This window comes from Colobus angolensis, unplaced genomic scaffold (genome assembly GCF_000951035.1).
Source record: "Colobus angolensis palliatus isolate OR3802 unplaced genomic scaffold, Cang.pa_1.0 Scaffold113, whole genome shotgun sequence".
Lineage (NCBI taxonomy): Eukaryota > Metazoa > Chordata > Mammalia > Primates > Cercopithecidae > Colobus > Colobus angolensis.
In genome coordinates, this window is record NW_012112364.1 from 5,434,504 (window position 1) to 5,450,411 (window position 15,908).

Here is a 15,908-nt window from a genome sequence, read left to right on the forward strand (position 1 = left end):
ACCCTAATACAAAGAGTGTGAAGGAGTAAAATGGGTTATGTATTCATAAAGAATGTGATCATACAAGGTCAGGAGATCGAGACCATCCTGGCTCACACAGTGAAACCTTGTCTCTACTAAAAACACAAAAAATTAGCCGGGCGTGGTGACGGGCGCCTGTGGTCCCAGCTACTCGGGAGGCTGAGGCAGGAGAATGGCGTGAACCCGGGAGGCGGAGCTTGCAGTGAGCCGAGATCGCAAAAAAGCACGAAAAACTGGGCGACAAAGCAAGAGTCCGTCTCAAAAAAAAAAAAAAATTTGATCATAGTATCTGTAAGTTTAAATGAGGGGAAAAATACCTGTCAAACCTTTAAACAATGCATTTCATTTACTTTGTCAGACTCTTCTAAGATTAAATTTAACATTTTCTCAGAAAACTCATACTGAAACGATCTCACTTTTGGTGTAAAAAAAAAAAAATTAATATCCACTTTTTTAAGCCTATCTTTACTACACGACTGGTTGTTGTAAAAAAAAAAAAAAATTAATTCGGCTCCTATTAAAAGCATTTTAGAGCAAAGCTGCTCCAGAGAATTCTCAAAGAAACAGGAAAAACACTATCATTTCTCTGGATCTACTTGAAAGAGAAGTGGGTGACTTTCACTTGCCCTTTCTTCTCAAAACAAATTTTTGGACTAAGACAAAGTATGGAAAATTTCTATGAAGTATTTGATACTTCAGTGAATGAGAAAGAAAGCCACAAATGTAGCGCAAAGTGTACATTCAGACTTCAGGGATACGAGAGGTGATAAAAGTTTTGTTGCTATTTTCTGTTTTTAAAGGCAAGCGTGCACTTGGAACATTTAAATAAAACTTTAAAGACAGTAAGACATTGCCATTTTCTAACGAGAAACATTCACCTTCATCTACCTGTTATGAACTGAATTGCATCCTTCAAAATTCAAATGTTGAAGCCTTAACACCCAGTATATCAGAATAGAACTACTGTGTCAGGAGACAGGGCCTTCGAAGAGGTGATTAAGGTTAAATGTGGTCCTAATTTAACCTTTGGGCCCTAATCCAACATGACTGCCGTCCTTGTAAGAAGAGATTAGGGCACAGACACATATAGGATGACCATGTGAGGACACAGGGAGAAGACAGCCATCTACAAGCCAAGGAACGAGGACACAGAAGAAATCAGCCCTACAGAGGCCTTGATCTCAGACTTCAGCCTCCAGAACCAAGAGAAATAAATATTTCTTGCTTCAGCCTTCCAATCGGTGGTCCTTTGCTAGGCAGCTCCAGCAAACTAAGACACTACCTCATGCTGTTCCCCATCCTAGCTACAGTGGCAAAGCAAAAATTTTTAACTCCATGCAGACAAGATTCTGAAGCAGAGATGAGAACAGCTGCTGTCTTCAGCGGATGTTCTGCCATGACACTGTTCACTATGATTGGATGGTTCAGTTCTTCTCCCCTCTCCTCCAGCAATAGTCACCTGAGTCCTGCTTCACACAGAAAACTTGGAGTCATCAAACGGGAATTCCCACCGTCTCCATGCTGACAATTCCACTTAATCTGTCCCCCTTTCCAAGGCCTGTGCCTTGGAGTCTCGAACTTTTCCTATTCATTGACTCTTCTGTGTCTTCCATGCTCACCCCACGGCTAAGAAACGGCTCCTGGTTCCTCCTGCTCTGTAACACCCACGCTTCTTTACGGATCTTGGGAGCTGCCATTTTTGTTTCCTAGCTCCCTCTCACCTCTCAGCCTGCTCCAGCTTAGGCCCTGCCCTCATTGCCTAACTTCACAACTCTTGCAGAGGTTACAAATAAGCTCCCTGTCGCTGAACCCAGGAGACTTGTCAGTCCCTTCCCAGCGGCATCCAATGCGCTTCACATCCAATGCTCTCTCCCCTTATTTTCTGGTTTCCCCATTCTCCCTGGCCTTTCCTTTTCTGAGTCATTTGCAAAGGCATCATCTTCCACCTGGACATTTAATTCCAAAGTTCCTCAAAGGTTAACTCTCTACCTGGGCCCAAATTTCTAACTATGCCACGGTAAGTATAAATTGAGACCTGCAGTTCAACCCTTCCTCTGTCATTTATCAGGGAACCACACAGTAACCTCACAGGCTGAACCCGATTCCTCCTCTGGTCTCCAGCAACAACCCGGGTCCTCTCCCAGGCTTATCCGTCATCTGAGGCAGTGCCATTTTTTTTATTATTCCTTTTTTTTATTATTTATTTTATTATTATTTTTTTGTTATTCAGACAGAAAGCCAGGAGTTAGCCTTGGAACCTTCTTCCCCCTCAGTCTTACCTCCAAACTATCACTAAGTCCATTTTTCCTCCTAAAAGTCTATTGATACCATTTAGTTTCTTTCAATGCCACAGGGGTCTTTCTCCTGGAACTCCCAGCTTCTCTAACACAGGCTATTATTCCAGCTCCCTCATCCTGCTCTCTCCTCAAGAAAGAAATGTTTGAACTGCAGCTGCAGTGTCACCTTCTCTTCCATCCATCCCCAACACCCTCCCTTCACAATCTGCTCTCTGCTCCAGGAGTGAAGTCAAAACACCTGGACTCACCCCTACAGGTGCCGCCCCGATAGCCCCAGCTCATCCCAACTCTTCCCATGGATGCTGGCAACTTGGGCCCAAAACATGGGAACTTTATTTTACTCTCACAACTCAAGTTACATTTTATCGATTTTAAAGAGCTCTTTATGTAGCAACGGTATTAATTTTCTGTTCCAGATTTTGCAAATATTTCCCCGGATTTGGGCTTTCAGGACTGAAATCGCCATGTTCTCTATGCTCTTGCAGACGATGGCAAACAGTAAGTCAGCAGTTACTTCTGACGCTGCGGCCACCTCAGCAGATGGAAGCACCTGGCCCACCTCACCTGGCAAATCCACCTGGAATGGACTGTGCCTTGGAGAAAAGGAGAGAAGCTAGAATGACCCTCAAAGTCAGCAGCCTGATAAACTACATTTCAGAAACAACCAGTCTTCAGAGACAGGGAATAGCAGACACTCTTTGTGATGAACGCACTGAAATTTCAGGGAAGCCGCACTACAGGGTTTCTTAATTGAACTTTTGTGAATTTTATTCAAAGCAGAGACCATAACAATATGGTTCTTGATTGCCGTTATTTCTCTGCCTCGTGAGGAAGGTGGGCCTGGTGAAACTGGCTATTGTTCTGCGTATCACATGCTTCCCCATTATTTCCCTTTCCACGTCCACACTGAAATTTGGTCCCAGCGAGCGGGCAGGTAAAGGGGACCCAATTTTCGAAGAAAATTAATGAAGGGAGAATGGATGGGCGAGCGGCTGCCCTTTCATCCCTGACAGCAGAGCAGGCTCAGGTACAGGTGGGTGGGCTGCCAGGCATTGCGTTTAGATTCCTTTATCATCTCAGCCTTTTCTCCGAAGGCCTTCAAAGAGCTGAGTCCAGCTGCTCCCATCCCCTCGCCTGTGCCTCCTCTACTGATGACAGGACACAGAAAGCATCCCCAGACCTCGAGCCACAGAGGCAGACTGGGGCAGGTGCTGATGTCCTTGCAGCAAGGGAAATATTATACTTATATTCAAAGACAGCCATCTTCACACCGGGTGCCTGGGCTGACAGTCACACCAGACACTGCAGCTATCTTACATCACTCCATCTTTTCTGCTCAGCCAGTGTACTCACGGCTCCTTGTTCAAGACACTCCCAAGTCAAACCAGCAAGCTGAGTTTCACCGCTCTGAGTTTAAAATGTATGAACTGCTGTCGTGGTCTAATAGTAAGTATTACATCTGCGGTAAGATCTCCCAGCAGGGGATAAGGGAATCATACGTGGAGCTGGAACTTCATGGATTCTGCTCTCCAAGAAACATGAGGCCTGAAAAGGGCCGTGGAGCTCTCGGGATGGTGCCTGCAGTTAATGAGCCTGACATTCTCTGCCTTCCACAACAGGACAGAGGTTCCCTTCACAGTAAGGCCAGGCCATGTTGTCTCACGGCCATGCAGCAGCCTGAAAATCAACCAGAACTTGGAAGTGAACACACACTCTGCCTCTTAACAGAGCAGTGACACTTCGTTACTCTGAGCCTCCTTTCCCTCTCTGTAAAATGAGAATAATTCTCACTTTTCCTGAGATTGTATAGAAACTAGAAGCAGCAAAGCATGAAAAAGCAACTGGCATCCTGCAGACCAAACAGTAAGTTAAATTATGCTGTTAAGGAAATTGAAGATAAAATTCTAAACTTAGGTACCTTAAAGATATGATTTCACCAGAGTGAAATTTACTTCAGGGTTCCTAGAAACATTCATTCTTAAATTCATTTCCACGTATTTTTGGAGCACTCACTATATGCCAAGTGCTGTTCTGGCACCTGGGGTACCCTAAGTGGAGCGCACCTGGGGTACCCTAAGTGGAGTGCTAGGAAGTGTTTAACAACAAAATGACCCTCTGAGAGGAGGCAATGAGCAAGCCCTGATTTGTAGCGTTTGCCAGTTACTGTGGTGTAAATTCTTCCACCACAGCCAATTTCCAACGACCCGTGAGATGCAGAGTGAGGAAGAGAATGTGCACCGTCAGCTCTGGCTCCAGCCCGAGCCCAGATGGCTTACATATAAATCAATAAATAAACCACCCCCAATCCCATCCACCTCCACAGACCTCCCCTTCTGACATTACCCCCTGCAGGTGAAATATGACCCAATACCTCTCCTTCACCAATCTCTTACAAGTGGGTTTTCAGAGATGTGGTGAATGAACATAAAAAAAGTGATATAGATTTTAAACTATTCATATTATCATCACAATATTTTTTTTCCTTCCCAAAGCATCAACAAATAAAACATGGACTCCTGCCCAAACTTTACTTACATGCAAGGGACTAAAGCTTATTTAAAAACAAAAACCCAGCCCAACAAAATTGCACTCCTCCAAAACTGTAAATGACTTATTCTCTTTGCTTTGGTCTTACCCAGAGCAAAGGGGATCCCGCACAGAATGGAGGAGGCTCGACCATGGTTTCTTCCTCTTGGGGACCACTGAACTGTGGAATAAGCTGTCCCCACTCAGTGCAGGCAGAGGCCAAGAGAGAATGTGAGCTTTGTAGGTGCTTTGCTTTTCTTGAGCCTTTGCAAACACATCCCACAATGCATAGGCCTTCAAGCATAATCTTCCCATTGTTAGGGTGTGTGGGGATGACAGAGAGTAAAAGGCAAAGGATGGTAAATTTGAGAATTCCCAGGGCACAGCTCTACAACTGTACTAAGTATTTCCTGGACTTTCTTTTTTAATACAAAGCAGTAAAACTGGGGGAGAAAATGAATAGGACAAACTTTTTGCCAGTTTGGGAATTTGCAGCTTTCTGTATTTGCCACTCTCTGCTTTACAAAACTAGGCCTGGTCCCCTGTGGCTAAAGACTGAAGGCAGTGCCTGGGCCATGCCAGGCCTCCTGTGCGTAGCAGCAAGCAGGCCTACAACCTCCTGCAAGACCTTTCGGGGCAAACACAGAGTGGGTCCCAAAGCAACCATTTTTTGACTAGTATTTTGCCATAATCCTCCTGTTTTACTTGGGCTTGTAATTTTTTTTAAAAAAAATCTAACTTGATTATTGCATTCTATTCAACCTGCAGTGAACTCCGTTCGTCACACCGTGGCTTGTGGCGTCAGTCTGTGAACGTGCCAATCACAGTGAGATGAAACACGCTGTGCCAGGTGCAGACTTGATGAGTAAACAAAGGAAAACCAGAAAACACAACGCGCCTATGTCTACCGCCACAGACCTGGGATAATCTAGCAGAGCCTCAATCACCCCCTTTTCTCCCATGATATCTTATGCTAACTGAAGACCAGCAATAGGCAGCAGTAGCCTCTCAGCTGTGCTAGCAGACACCCATTGACCACATCCATTCTCTGGCAGTTTTGCGTGGTCAGTGCGAGCCTGAGGTGGTGGAGTCGGACAGGCTGGACTCAAATTCTGACCCCTTATTGACTTGCTTTGAAACATTGGGCCAGTTCCTTGGTGTTTGGGTGAGGGAGAAGGGACAAAATGGAGGAAGGTGAACAAGAAGGCACCGCCCCTCTTGCTTCCGGGTTCTTCCTCACCAACTTTCCCGCGCGCAGAAAAATGCAGCCCGCACCCGGGAAGATGCAGATCAACCAAGCATGCGCCAGGTGACGTCAATCCAAAGAGATCGAAACTTACCCGGCCAGGCCTATGGAGACACCCCTATCACGCCCTTATCCCGCCCACTGCCCTCCCGCTTCCAGTACCAATGCATAAAAGTCCACTGCCAGCAGGAACCGGGGGGACTTCTTTGGCCCCCGCATTCGTGGACAGGGAACCTCACCCGAGAGCGCCCGTGCGACTTCCCTGGCCACCCCCACACCTGAGGACCAGAGAACCTCACCCGAGAGTGTGTGCATATTTGCAATAAAGGGCTGCCGCTTTCTTATGTACTTTGGCCTCATGTTTAATTACTTAGCTCTCCTAAATTAAGTTACATTAAATTAAATTAAGACACTCGGGAAGATTCAATAAATTGTTGTGTAAAGCATATCACCCAGAATAGTGTCTGGCACTGAATGTGTATTATAGATATGTTAAGTACTGTGGGGAAGAGTATGGAAGAGTTTGAAACGGGTCTAAGGGATTTTTGGAGAGCCCTCAATGGAATGCTACTATTACAAGGATTATTTGATGCTATAGGGTGTGCACATTTGCTTGTTTGCTTTCCTTTGACTAGACTACTTTGTAACTCTGTAAAATGCAAGCTGATTTGTAGAAAACTCTTAGTTATATACAAAGAATTCCTGCCTGTAGACATACATACTGTGTCTCATCTCCTGGAAGCCAATTCAGTGTCACTCTGTGGATGTGGACCAATTTTGCCAGCTTACATCCATTTGCAAATTCATGTCAGCAATCCTTGTCTGACTATAAGGAATATAGTTCTTTGAGTTCCCTTATGAACCAATGGTAATGTTATCATATTGGTTTCTTCATTAATTCACTCATTCAACGCAGTTTTTGACTTGTGCTGATTTTATATTTGCCTGAGAATCATGATCTTATTCTCTTTTAAAGTTTATCCTTTAACACCGTCATCATCATCACCATCATTTTTATTTTATTTACTCACTCATTCACTTAACAGATATTAGTGAGTAACCACCAGGTACTAGACACCATAAGCTCCTTCAATTCCTACACTACTTCAGAAGCTGTGCAGAAGTTGGAATTGGACGTTTAAAAGCCCCTATTTATCTCACAATATTTTAGGCATAAATGGTTCTTTAAAGGTTTGGTACTAACCACATTGTTCGGATACAGGCAGGGCCTCTGAGTATTCCTCTAACAACCCGAAAGGGCTGTCCCTTTCTTTTCAAAAATGTACAGAGTATAGAAATACACAGTATGTTTCACCATCACTTCACTTTTTCTACCCTCAGCATTTTGTTAACCAAGTGCCCATTTTTACAGCCCACACTGACCAATAGGGAAGATACCTCTCTACTATGGAGAAATCTTCTGAAAGGACCTAGCACCTAAAAGAGCATATTGAGAACATTAAATCGCTTTTACATAACAGAGTCCTACCAGGGGGTCACTAGACCATTTGATCTCACAGATTTCAAGCATGTGAGTTAAAAGAAGACACACTCCCCAGGAGGCGCAGTGCCAGCGGACTCCGTGATAGCTTTGATTCCCTTGTCAACTCGGATTTCACAGGTGAGCTAAAGTTAACCCAAACTTGCCTTTGCCACCCAAGCTCATCGTAATGGGAAAACCGGGGCGGTGGAGGGGGGCTGGGGAGAGGAACTGGCCTGAGGGCGGGCCTTCCACCATCTAGAGTATAGCCTTACTCTAAGGGGATCGTTCTGGTTTGCCATCATCTGAAAGAAATCAGCTGATCCAGCAGTTCCCAGACTCACAGACCACGTCCCACAGGGAAGACACGGAGGGCCTGGACACGTTCAGGTGGGACATTGCTTTCAGACATCCTCCTCAACACATCTTGACCTTCAGGGACTGTAAACGCTCCTCCTGGTGGGGTTATTTTAAATCAAAGGCCAGCATGCCCACAGCTGCACAAGTACGGAATGCCTAAGAAAATAAATACTAGTTAGAGGGTGATTTAATGCAGTTAGCTGCAGTGGGTGGAGGCTGGAGGCAGTAGCTTTTAACAAGTTTTATTTGAAAGACTAACTCAGTGTGGTTGTCACGACAGTTGTGTTTGTGGCTGGGCTTGCATTGCTGACAGATGGAAACCTGGCAGCCTTTCCTAACTCATGCAGATGCTCTACAGGAGTGACCCGGCTAAGTAATGCCAACGTTAACCTTACACAAACCGTTCTCCTCCTGTTAATAAACAGAACATTTTAGGGCTGTTCTGGTCAAAACACTAGCAGAAATATTCAGCTGTTCCTCCCTTTTCATCTCTGTTTGCCCTCTGAGAATTCATTTAAAAAGAAAAATGCTTCTGCAGAGAATCACTGCCTAAAAAAAAAAAAAGAAAAAAAAAGAAAAGGGAATGTTTCACAGACATCCTCATCTTTGCAAACGCCCTCTCTAGTCATCAAGTCCTCTACAACGTTAGGCTCTCCAGGAAGGGAAGATAAACCAGCAGGACACCTATGGTGGCAGTTTAGTATTTAGGAAAGCCAGCGTTAGAAGAAAATATACTCCCATCATTCACTCTGGGAAATCAGTTTCAGAAAACTGCTCTGCAGTTGAAAAACAAACAAAAATGCCCTGTGGAAAAAAAAGCTCAGTATTTCATATTTGCGCACCAAGTGTGCTTTTAAGGAAGCAAAACTTCTTGAACTTTGCTATGTTTTAAAAGAGAACATCATGACACATGGAGACATACACCCAAACAGAATCAGCCAGCCAGCAGTGGAAATAGAGGAGGGAACACCCAGGAACGAGTTCTGGGAACTCCTGGTACAACCGTATGCAAATCATTTCACAGGCGTGCTGGCAGGCTGAGTTCCCAGAGTAAATGATTTTCATTTCTGTATCGGCACTATCTTTGCACCAAGGTAACTGACCACATGCCTCTCGTCTGGGGAACACAGACAGGTGGGGTCTTTGTTAACCCTCTATTATTATAAAAGGCAAAACCATCACAGAACATTGTGTATACATTGTCAATGAATCTCCGTGGGTAGATAATAATCGTTCTTTTTTTTTTTATTATTTTTAAAAATGCTTTGGATAATTTGCAGAATGACAATACAACCCACTGGAACAAATGACTTTCCAAACAGTTTTCAAGTACTCCACCTATATTTTCAAAGACCAGATAGCTCCGCCCAAAGAATCTGGTGATTTTAACCATTTCTCAAGATGAAACTTGTAAAGGATTTCTCCGTCAGCACAGATGACATCTCAGGCCAGCTAACCTGCAAATAAAGAGATTTTCTTGGGAAATCTATCAGTGGGTGTTGCTTTTTAAATAAATCACAAAAGAAAACTTACTCTAGCAAAAGGGAGGGGGGTCAATTACTCTTAATTCCACATATGGCTTAAAGTATTTCTAAATATTTGCCAACAAAAATACAGACCAGGTTATAGTGAAGGCACTTCTTACCAATATCATCCGTGCTCGGTGATTCGTCTCCTTCCCTGCTCCACCTTTTCCTAACGCTGTATACCCACTGGCAGGAGGTCGCCCGCATGGGGACTGATGGGCTGGCTCTGGCTCTAGGAAATGAGAATTCTTGTGAACTAATTTCATGTAGATTTTTTTAAAGCCTGCCTAATGTATGGCACCTCTGGGGATCCCAGCAGATCAGGCGAGGAGTAAGGAGAAAGCATATATGCTCCTGACTCCCTCTCTGGTTACTCAAGATGAGTAACTTCTCTTCTGAAATTACGCTCCTTCCAGTAAATGCTGCCCCTCTTTCCTTTGGATCTGGGGTTGATCATAGGCCTGCCTTTTCTGGAAACAGGCACTGCATTGCTCTTCACGGTTTCCCCATACCTGCCCATGCTTTGTAAGTATCTTTTTATGAAATCATCCTCAAATTATCCCAGTCTGAGTATGCCACCTGTTTCCCACAGGGACCCTGCTTGGTGCACAGCCCTGTGTAACACTTATTTCTAACCTGGGCTCCCTGACTTCGCTCCCCTGAGCCATCTATTGGTAGAAGTCTATCTCAGCAGAAGTCTCTTTTATAATTCGTTGTCATTTATTTTATGTATTTAAAAGCATTTTTCCATGAAGGGGTCCGTGGGCATCACCAGATTGGCAAAGAAGTCCACAGTATTAAAAAAAAATGGTGCAACAAAGTGAGCAGACACCTATTCTGCTCTCTTCCCAACTGCTCTGTATTGAAGGTAGTATATAACGGAATCACTGATTCCTGTGGGGAAAATGTCAGAGACTCCGGTATCCTGCACACACGCTTCCTCTCAGAAAGCCTCTAGCATAAGCCCCTCATTTTACTCCAAGGTAAAGCTTTCAAACTGGTTGAAAGGGTGAAGGTTTGAGAATTATTTTCTTAGCTATAAAGAGAAGTAAGTAGGTTCTACTTCCCTTGAAAGAAGGCCTAGCCATCTCATTTTACTTGGTTCTTTTTCTGTCCCTGTCTCGGTCACTCTTTTTTGTTTCTCTTGGTGTGTGTGTGTGCACATGCACATATGTTTGGATGAAGAAGTACAAAGTCTGGCCCGGGCAATTCCTCCAAGGGAGCAAGACTGATGAGTCCTCATGTTTTTCTCTTTTGCTTGAATCTGTTCATCCAAGACACCTGGAGACTTTAGGCCCGGTGGATCTCCTCTTTGGAGAGACCTGGCCACCTCTTTTGCCTTTTTCAGTGTCCTCTTCTCTGATACAGCTAAGTCAGGTAGACCTAGGAAGCAACACCCTGTTTTCCCAAATCCTTCCCCCTTCCAAGAAGGGTCTTTGTATGTATGTATGCATGTATTGATTTATTTATTTTAGTGACAGGGTCTCACTTTGTAACCCAGGCTGGAGTGCAATGGCATGACTGACCTCAGTGGTCATGAGCTACCATGTCCAGCCACCAACCAAGAAGAGTCTTCATAAACTGCAGCCATTTCCTTTTTCTGATTTGGATCAAACCCTCTTGCTCACTGATCTCCTCTGGCTTTCTCATGGGCAGATCTACTCTCATTTTTCTGGGCAGTGGGCTGGAAAGATGGGGACAAGGCCAGCTGATGGGTGACTGTAAGCAGACTAGCACCCATGCACTGTTAGTGTTCATTCTGAATGACTGCTGAAGATCATTCTCCATGGAATTTCACCTAATCTACTAGAGTTTGTAACCTAGGAGCTAAAGGCACTGTTAGTATGAAAAGTTAAATTATTTTGCTTTTTTCTCTGTACAGAGATCTGGTTTGATGAGGTAACTTATCAAGGGAAATGTTCAGTATTTCAGGATTCTCTTGCCAAACACAACCAAAATACTACACTTACATTTTCATCTTTATAAGCATTTGATTCAGGATGTTTACACTCTATATTGTTAAGAAGCCATCATCCTTGATCAAGTAATTAATACTAAATAAGAAGATGAACTAAAAACTGTAGCATATAAAGTAAGTCTAATTGCAAATCAGGACAAGAAAGTTTTCACAGACAAGATGATGTGGAAACAAAAAAGCAATACCTCAAAGTGTCAGAACCAGATTGTGTAGAATTAGGGCTAAGTCTTTTAATTGGCAGCCAAAATGAACAAGAGTAGGTAATATACAAGATGAGGAACTGTCCATGATAAACCAGTCTGTGACTGAAAATTGACTTTGTGGCTAACATGAGTTTTAAAGAAAAAAATGTAAAAAGCATAAAAGAGTTATATAAAATCGACAACTATCCCAGAGGCAATGGAAAAAATAAGCATATAATATACTGGATAGGGTAAAGATAATTTGACAGTCGAAGGCCAACTAGAAGGAGAAACAGAAGACATCTAAATGGATCAAAATATGCAACACACCCGACATCACAGAGCAGATCCCACAAGCCTGTATTGACAGGCTTGATCTGCACAAGGCAAGCATGGCCAAAGTTAATTTTAATTCTCTTTGTCAAAAAATTGCCCTTCCTCCTTATCTTTGGCCTACACAGTGTGAAAATATTTGTTGAGGATTTTATAAAGGTTGAGGATTTTAAAAAGAGGAACCTACTGCCAATTATAAGAACTCGTGTGGAAAAAGCCTCTTAATAGGTGGGGGAAAAACGGTCATGGGACCAACATTTTAATCTAGTTATTATTAAAAGAAACAATTTATTATAAACAAGTGCTCACAGCTGTGTGCCTCACAGAATTTCTTTTGAAAACATGGGTTTGCGATTGGAGAGACCAGGAGAGGGACCCTGGGGAAGGAAGGCTGCTTGTCCTCCTGGGCTCTGATCCTCCCCCAGGCTCTGTTGTCCCCGCTACGTGATTGGGAAGAAAATATGACCCTGTAGAGCAGCCACTTGTGCTCCGTCGTCCACTCCTCCTCCAAATGCCAACAAGGCCACGTGCTAACTGTCTTAGCTTAGGCGAACGATTTCGACTCTCTAAGCCTCCAGAGGGCTCCTTTGGACAGCTGCCTTTGATTTTTATTTGCATTGTCCTCTTGTGCACGTTTATTTCTACCTGTAGCTGCAGTTCCCCAAGTCGAAGTCAATCCGTTCACTGTGATCCCCAGCTCAAAGCAATAGACTCAGGAGTGAGCAAATGACCAAGCTGAATCTCATGCATTCTGTTGCTGCTGACGACAAAGATGTTTTCTCTTCCTCTCTGGACACCAAGCTTGGGGTGAGTCAGGTTTTGCCCTGGAAAAGCTGCCTCAAGGGAACAGAGCCGCTGCAGGAGAAGCAAGGCTGAGAGCAGGAGAGAAGCCAGGTCATGGCAATTTCATCTGCGCTGCAGCTGAAGCTGGAACTGCCCACTGGACCTAGATTCTGTGATAGGGGCCAGCACATTTTCTGTTTTTGTTTAAGCCAGTATGGATTGGGTTTTCTGTCACTTGCAACACAGAATCCTGGTTCAAGTCTATTGGGAAAATTACATAACATAAGCCTGGATAACACTTAGTATAGTGCCTGTGCCTAAGCAAATTCACACTAAATGCTTGCCATCTTATCATTATTCCTAATGCTGACCAAAGCCTAGAGGAAACAAATCTTCTACCAACTCCTTGGTTTAGTAGTGACAATATTGGACTATCTCCAATCAAATATTCTATCAGATTCAAAAGCATGGGAGTAAAAAGAAAAAACTACTACAAAGTTTGTAATTTAGATAAATTTTGACTCACCTGACTTGGCTTATGGGACACCTAAACCTTGGTAATGTTCTCCCCTAAACTTGTTTGGGTTAGAAGCAAAACACACATCCCCAAGTTTCTTATCTGTCTGAGGTGTTCTTGGGCAGTCATTATGTCCTGGGTGGTGGGGCCTCAGTTCCTTTACGCGTGGATACAGTTCCATGGGGCTTGGGTTGCCATTTCCTCCTCTGAACAACACACCACTAGAAAACATACACCTTCCTGGCCAGGCGCGGTGGCTCACGCCTGTAATCTCAGCACTTTGCGAGGCCAAGGCAGGAGGATCACGAGGTCAGGAGATCGAGACCATCCTGGGTAACAAGGTGAAACCCCGTCTCTATTTAAAAAAAAAAAAAAAAAAAAAAAAAAAAACTAGCCGGGCGAGGTGGCGGCACCTGTAGTCCCAGCAACTCGGGAGGCTGAGGCAGAAGAATGGCGTAAACCCGTAAGGCAGAGCTCAGGGTGAGCTGAGATCGTGCCACTGCACTCCAGCCTGGGTGACAGAGGGAGATTTCATCTAAAAAAAAATACATATATATATACACCTCCCTGGTCCTCTCTGTGTCCTTCCTGATTCTGGGTGTCAGGATGATGATGCCATTCTAGAATCTTCTGTACCTCATGCCTTCAAGTGCTGAGCTTAGAGCCCCTTTCTTCACCTCCTCCTGAGGTCACGCTAGGTAGGACCATTGAGAAAATTTCCTCTGTCCTCATATTTTGTTGAGTTAAGGCTGATTCTACTTGTCAGCAGCTCAGCTTAATTTCTGGACTGTCTTATTAGAAGCGGTGCTGCTCTGAGGGCCATGTCATCGTCTTAGAATAAGACAGCGCAGTAGCTCGTTTAGGCAACACTTCCTGAGGCTCATGATGGGCCACGCTCTGTACTAGCCACTGTCCCCAGCTGAGTGCGGAATTGGAGAAACAAGCTTTGCTTTTTGTCTGTTTTTAATAAAAATGTAAAAAGCCAACAAATGCGGTAGAACAGTGATTTTGAACCCAAGGCTGTGTGTGAGACTCTCCTGGGGAGCTTTAAGGAAAATCCACTGACCAAGTCCTCCCTCAGGGCAGTGACATCAGGATCTCCAGTCGTGGGCACTCCCCCAGCCACGACAACGTGCAGCCGCATCAAGAAGCTGCAAAAGGTCATGATCATGCAAGAGATCGGCAATCAGGTCAACAAATACAATTCTGTACCTAATGAGCACCACTCAAAATACAGTTGCAAATCTGGGCACAGTGTCTGAATTATTCACCATGAGCCCTATATAAATTCCATTATTTCATGATTCAAACATTTTCTTTTGTTTGTATTTGCTTGAACAATCATCCAAGGGATCAATTTCAGTGGTTCAATTTATGTAATTGATTTTGTATCTGTTTTTGAAAAACTTCCCCAGTAACACAGATGAGAAATCCCATTAATCTAGCATCCATCTAAAAACTCATTCATTAGGACTTCTGTATAGAACCATGATTTAATATCTGCAATGCAACCCTCCCATGATACTGCAGAAATCAGTAAATCTCACATGATTTATTGAAAGGAAGCTACAAGTAAATGTTCCACCATTACATTTACACAGACTTCACAGACCCAGTATGTTGCAAGTCTAATTTTTTCCTCTATTTATATGTGTATATGGCATATTTTCCCCAAACAAGAACTCATTTTATGGCCAATTTTATAAAGCCATTTAAAATATTTTAGCACATTTAATGAAAACAATTAAATCTAACGGCACAGAAGGGATTAAAAAACCAACTGAGTGAAATATCATAGTAATAAAAAGCCTGAACTGATATATGAAATCAGCTTGAAATAAAAAAATGCTAGTGTCCTATATTTTAAAACCTGTTATAGTAGCAGAAAATTTTCAAATCTAATTGAACACAGATGCCTAACCATGTTATACGTACCCCCAGAGAAAGGTCAACGTGAATACATTCATGAATTTAAGAACTCCTGTAGAAAAAATGAATTTTCATGGAAGGTAGTCCTTTTTCTCCTGCACATGGAAACCTGTCTGTATACATTAAAATGACTAAACAAAATCACGATCCACAAGATGATGCTTGTCTGCTGGTTTGATTAAAAAATATATTTTCCTCACACCTTGGGTTATAAGCCTGCATGAGTAGGGCCCCTTTTATATGATTTCTATCATATAAAAAGCCAAAGTCATTAAAGGTTTGAAGATACAAAAAAAAATTCACATCAGGACAATGGACAAGGTAAACTACTCACATATTTGCCTATTAGATCCATTATTCCTAGAAATGTGCTTACTTCTTCAAACTCTTGCTTCAGCTCTCTAGAAGTCTGCCACGTCCTCTGTCTGTCTTTGGGGACAGCCCTGGAGCCTGATTTGTCTCCCAAATGACCAATCAAAGCATTTGTCATAACAAAAGACCATCTTTTTTGGATTCATACACATCTGAATATGAATATCTAAATGGTTTTAGCATTATATATATGACTTTAGCTTGGTATATGTAAAACTTTTAGGTTCATATAATTTTTAAGTATACTTATATAAGTTTTGAATGCTGAATGAACAAACCATTATCAGCCTATTTCTCCCCACCAACTATGGGCAGATAAATGCTTTTACTGTAAGGAATACATCTAGGACATTATGCA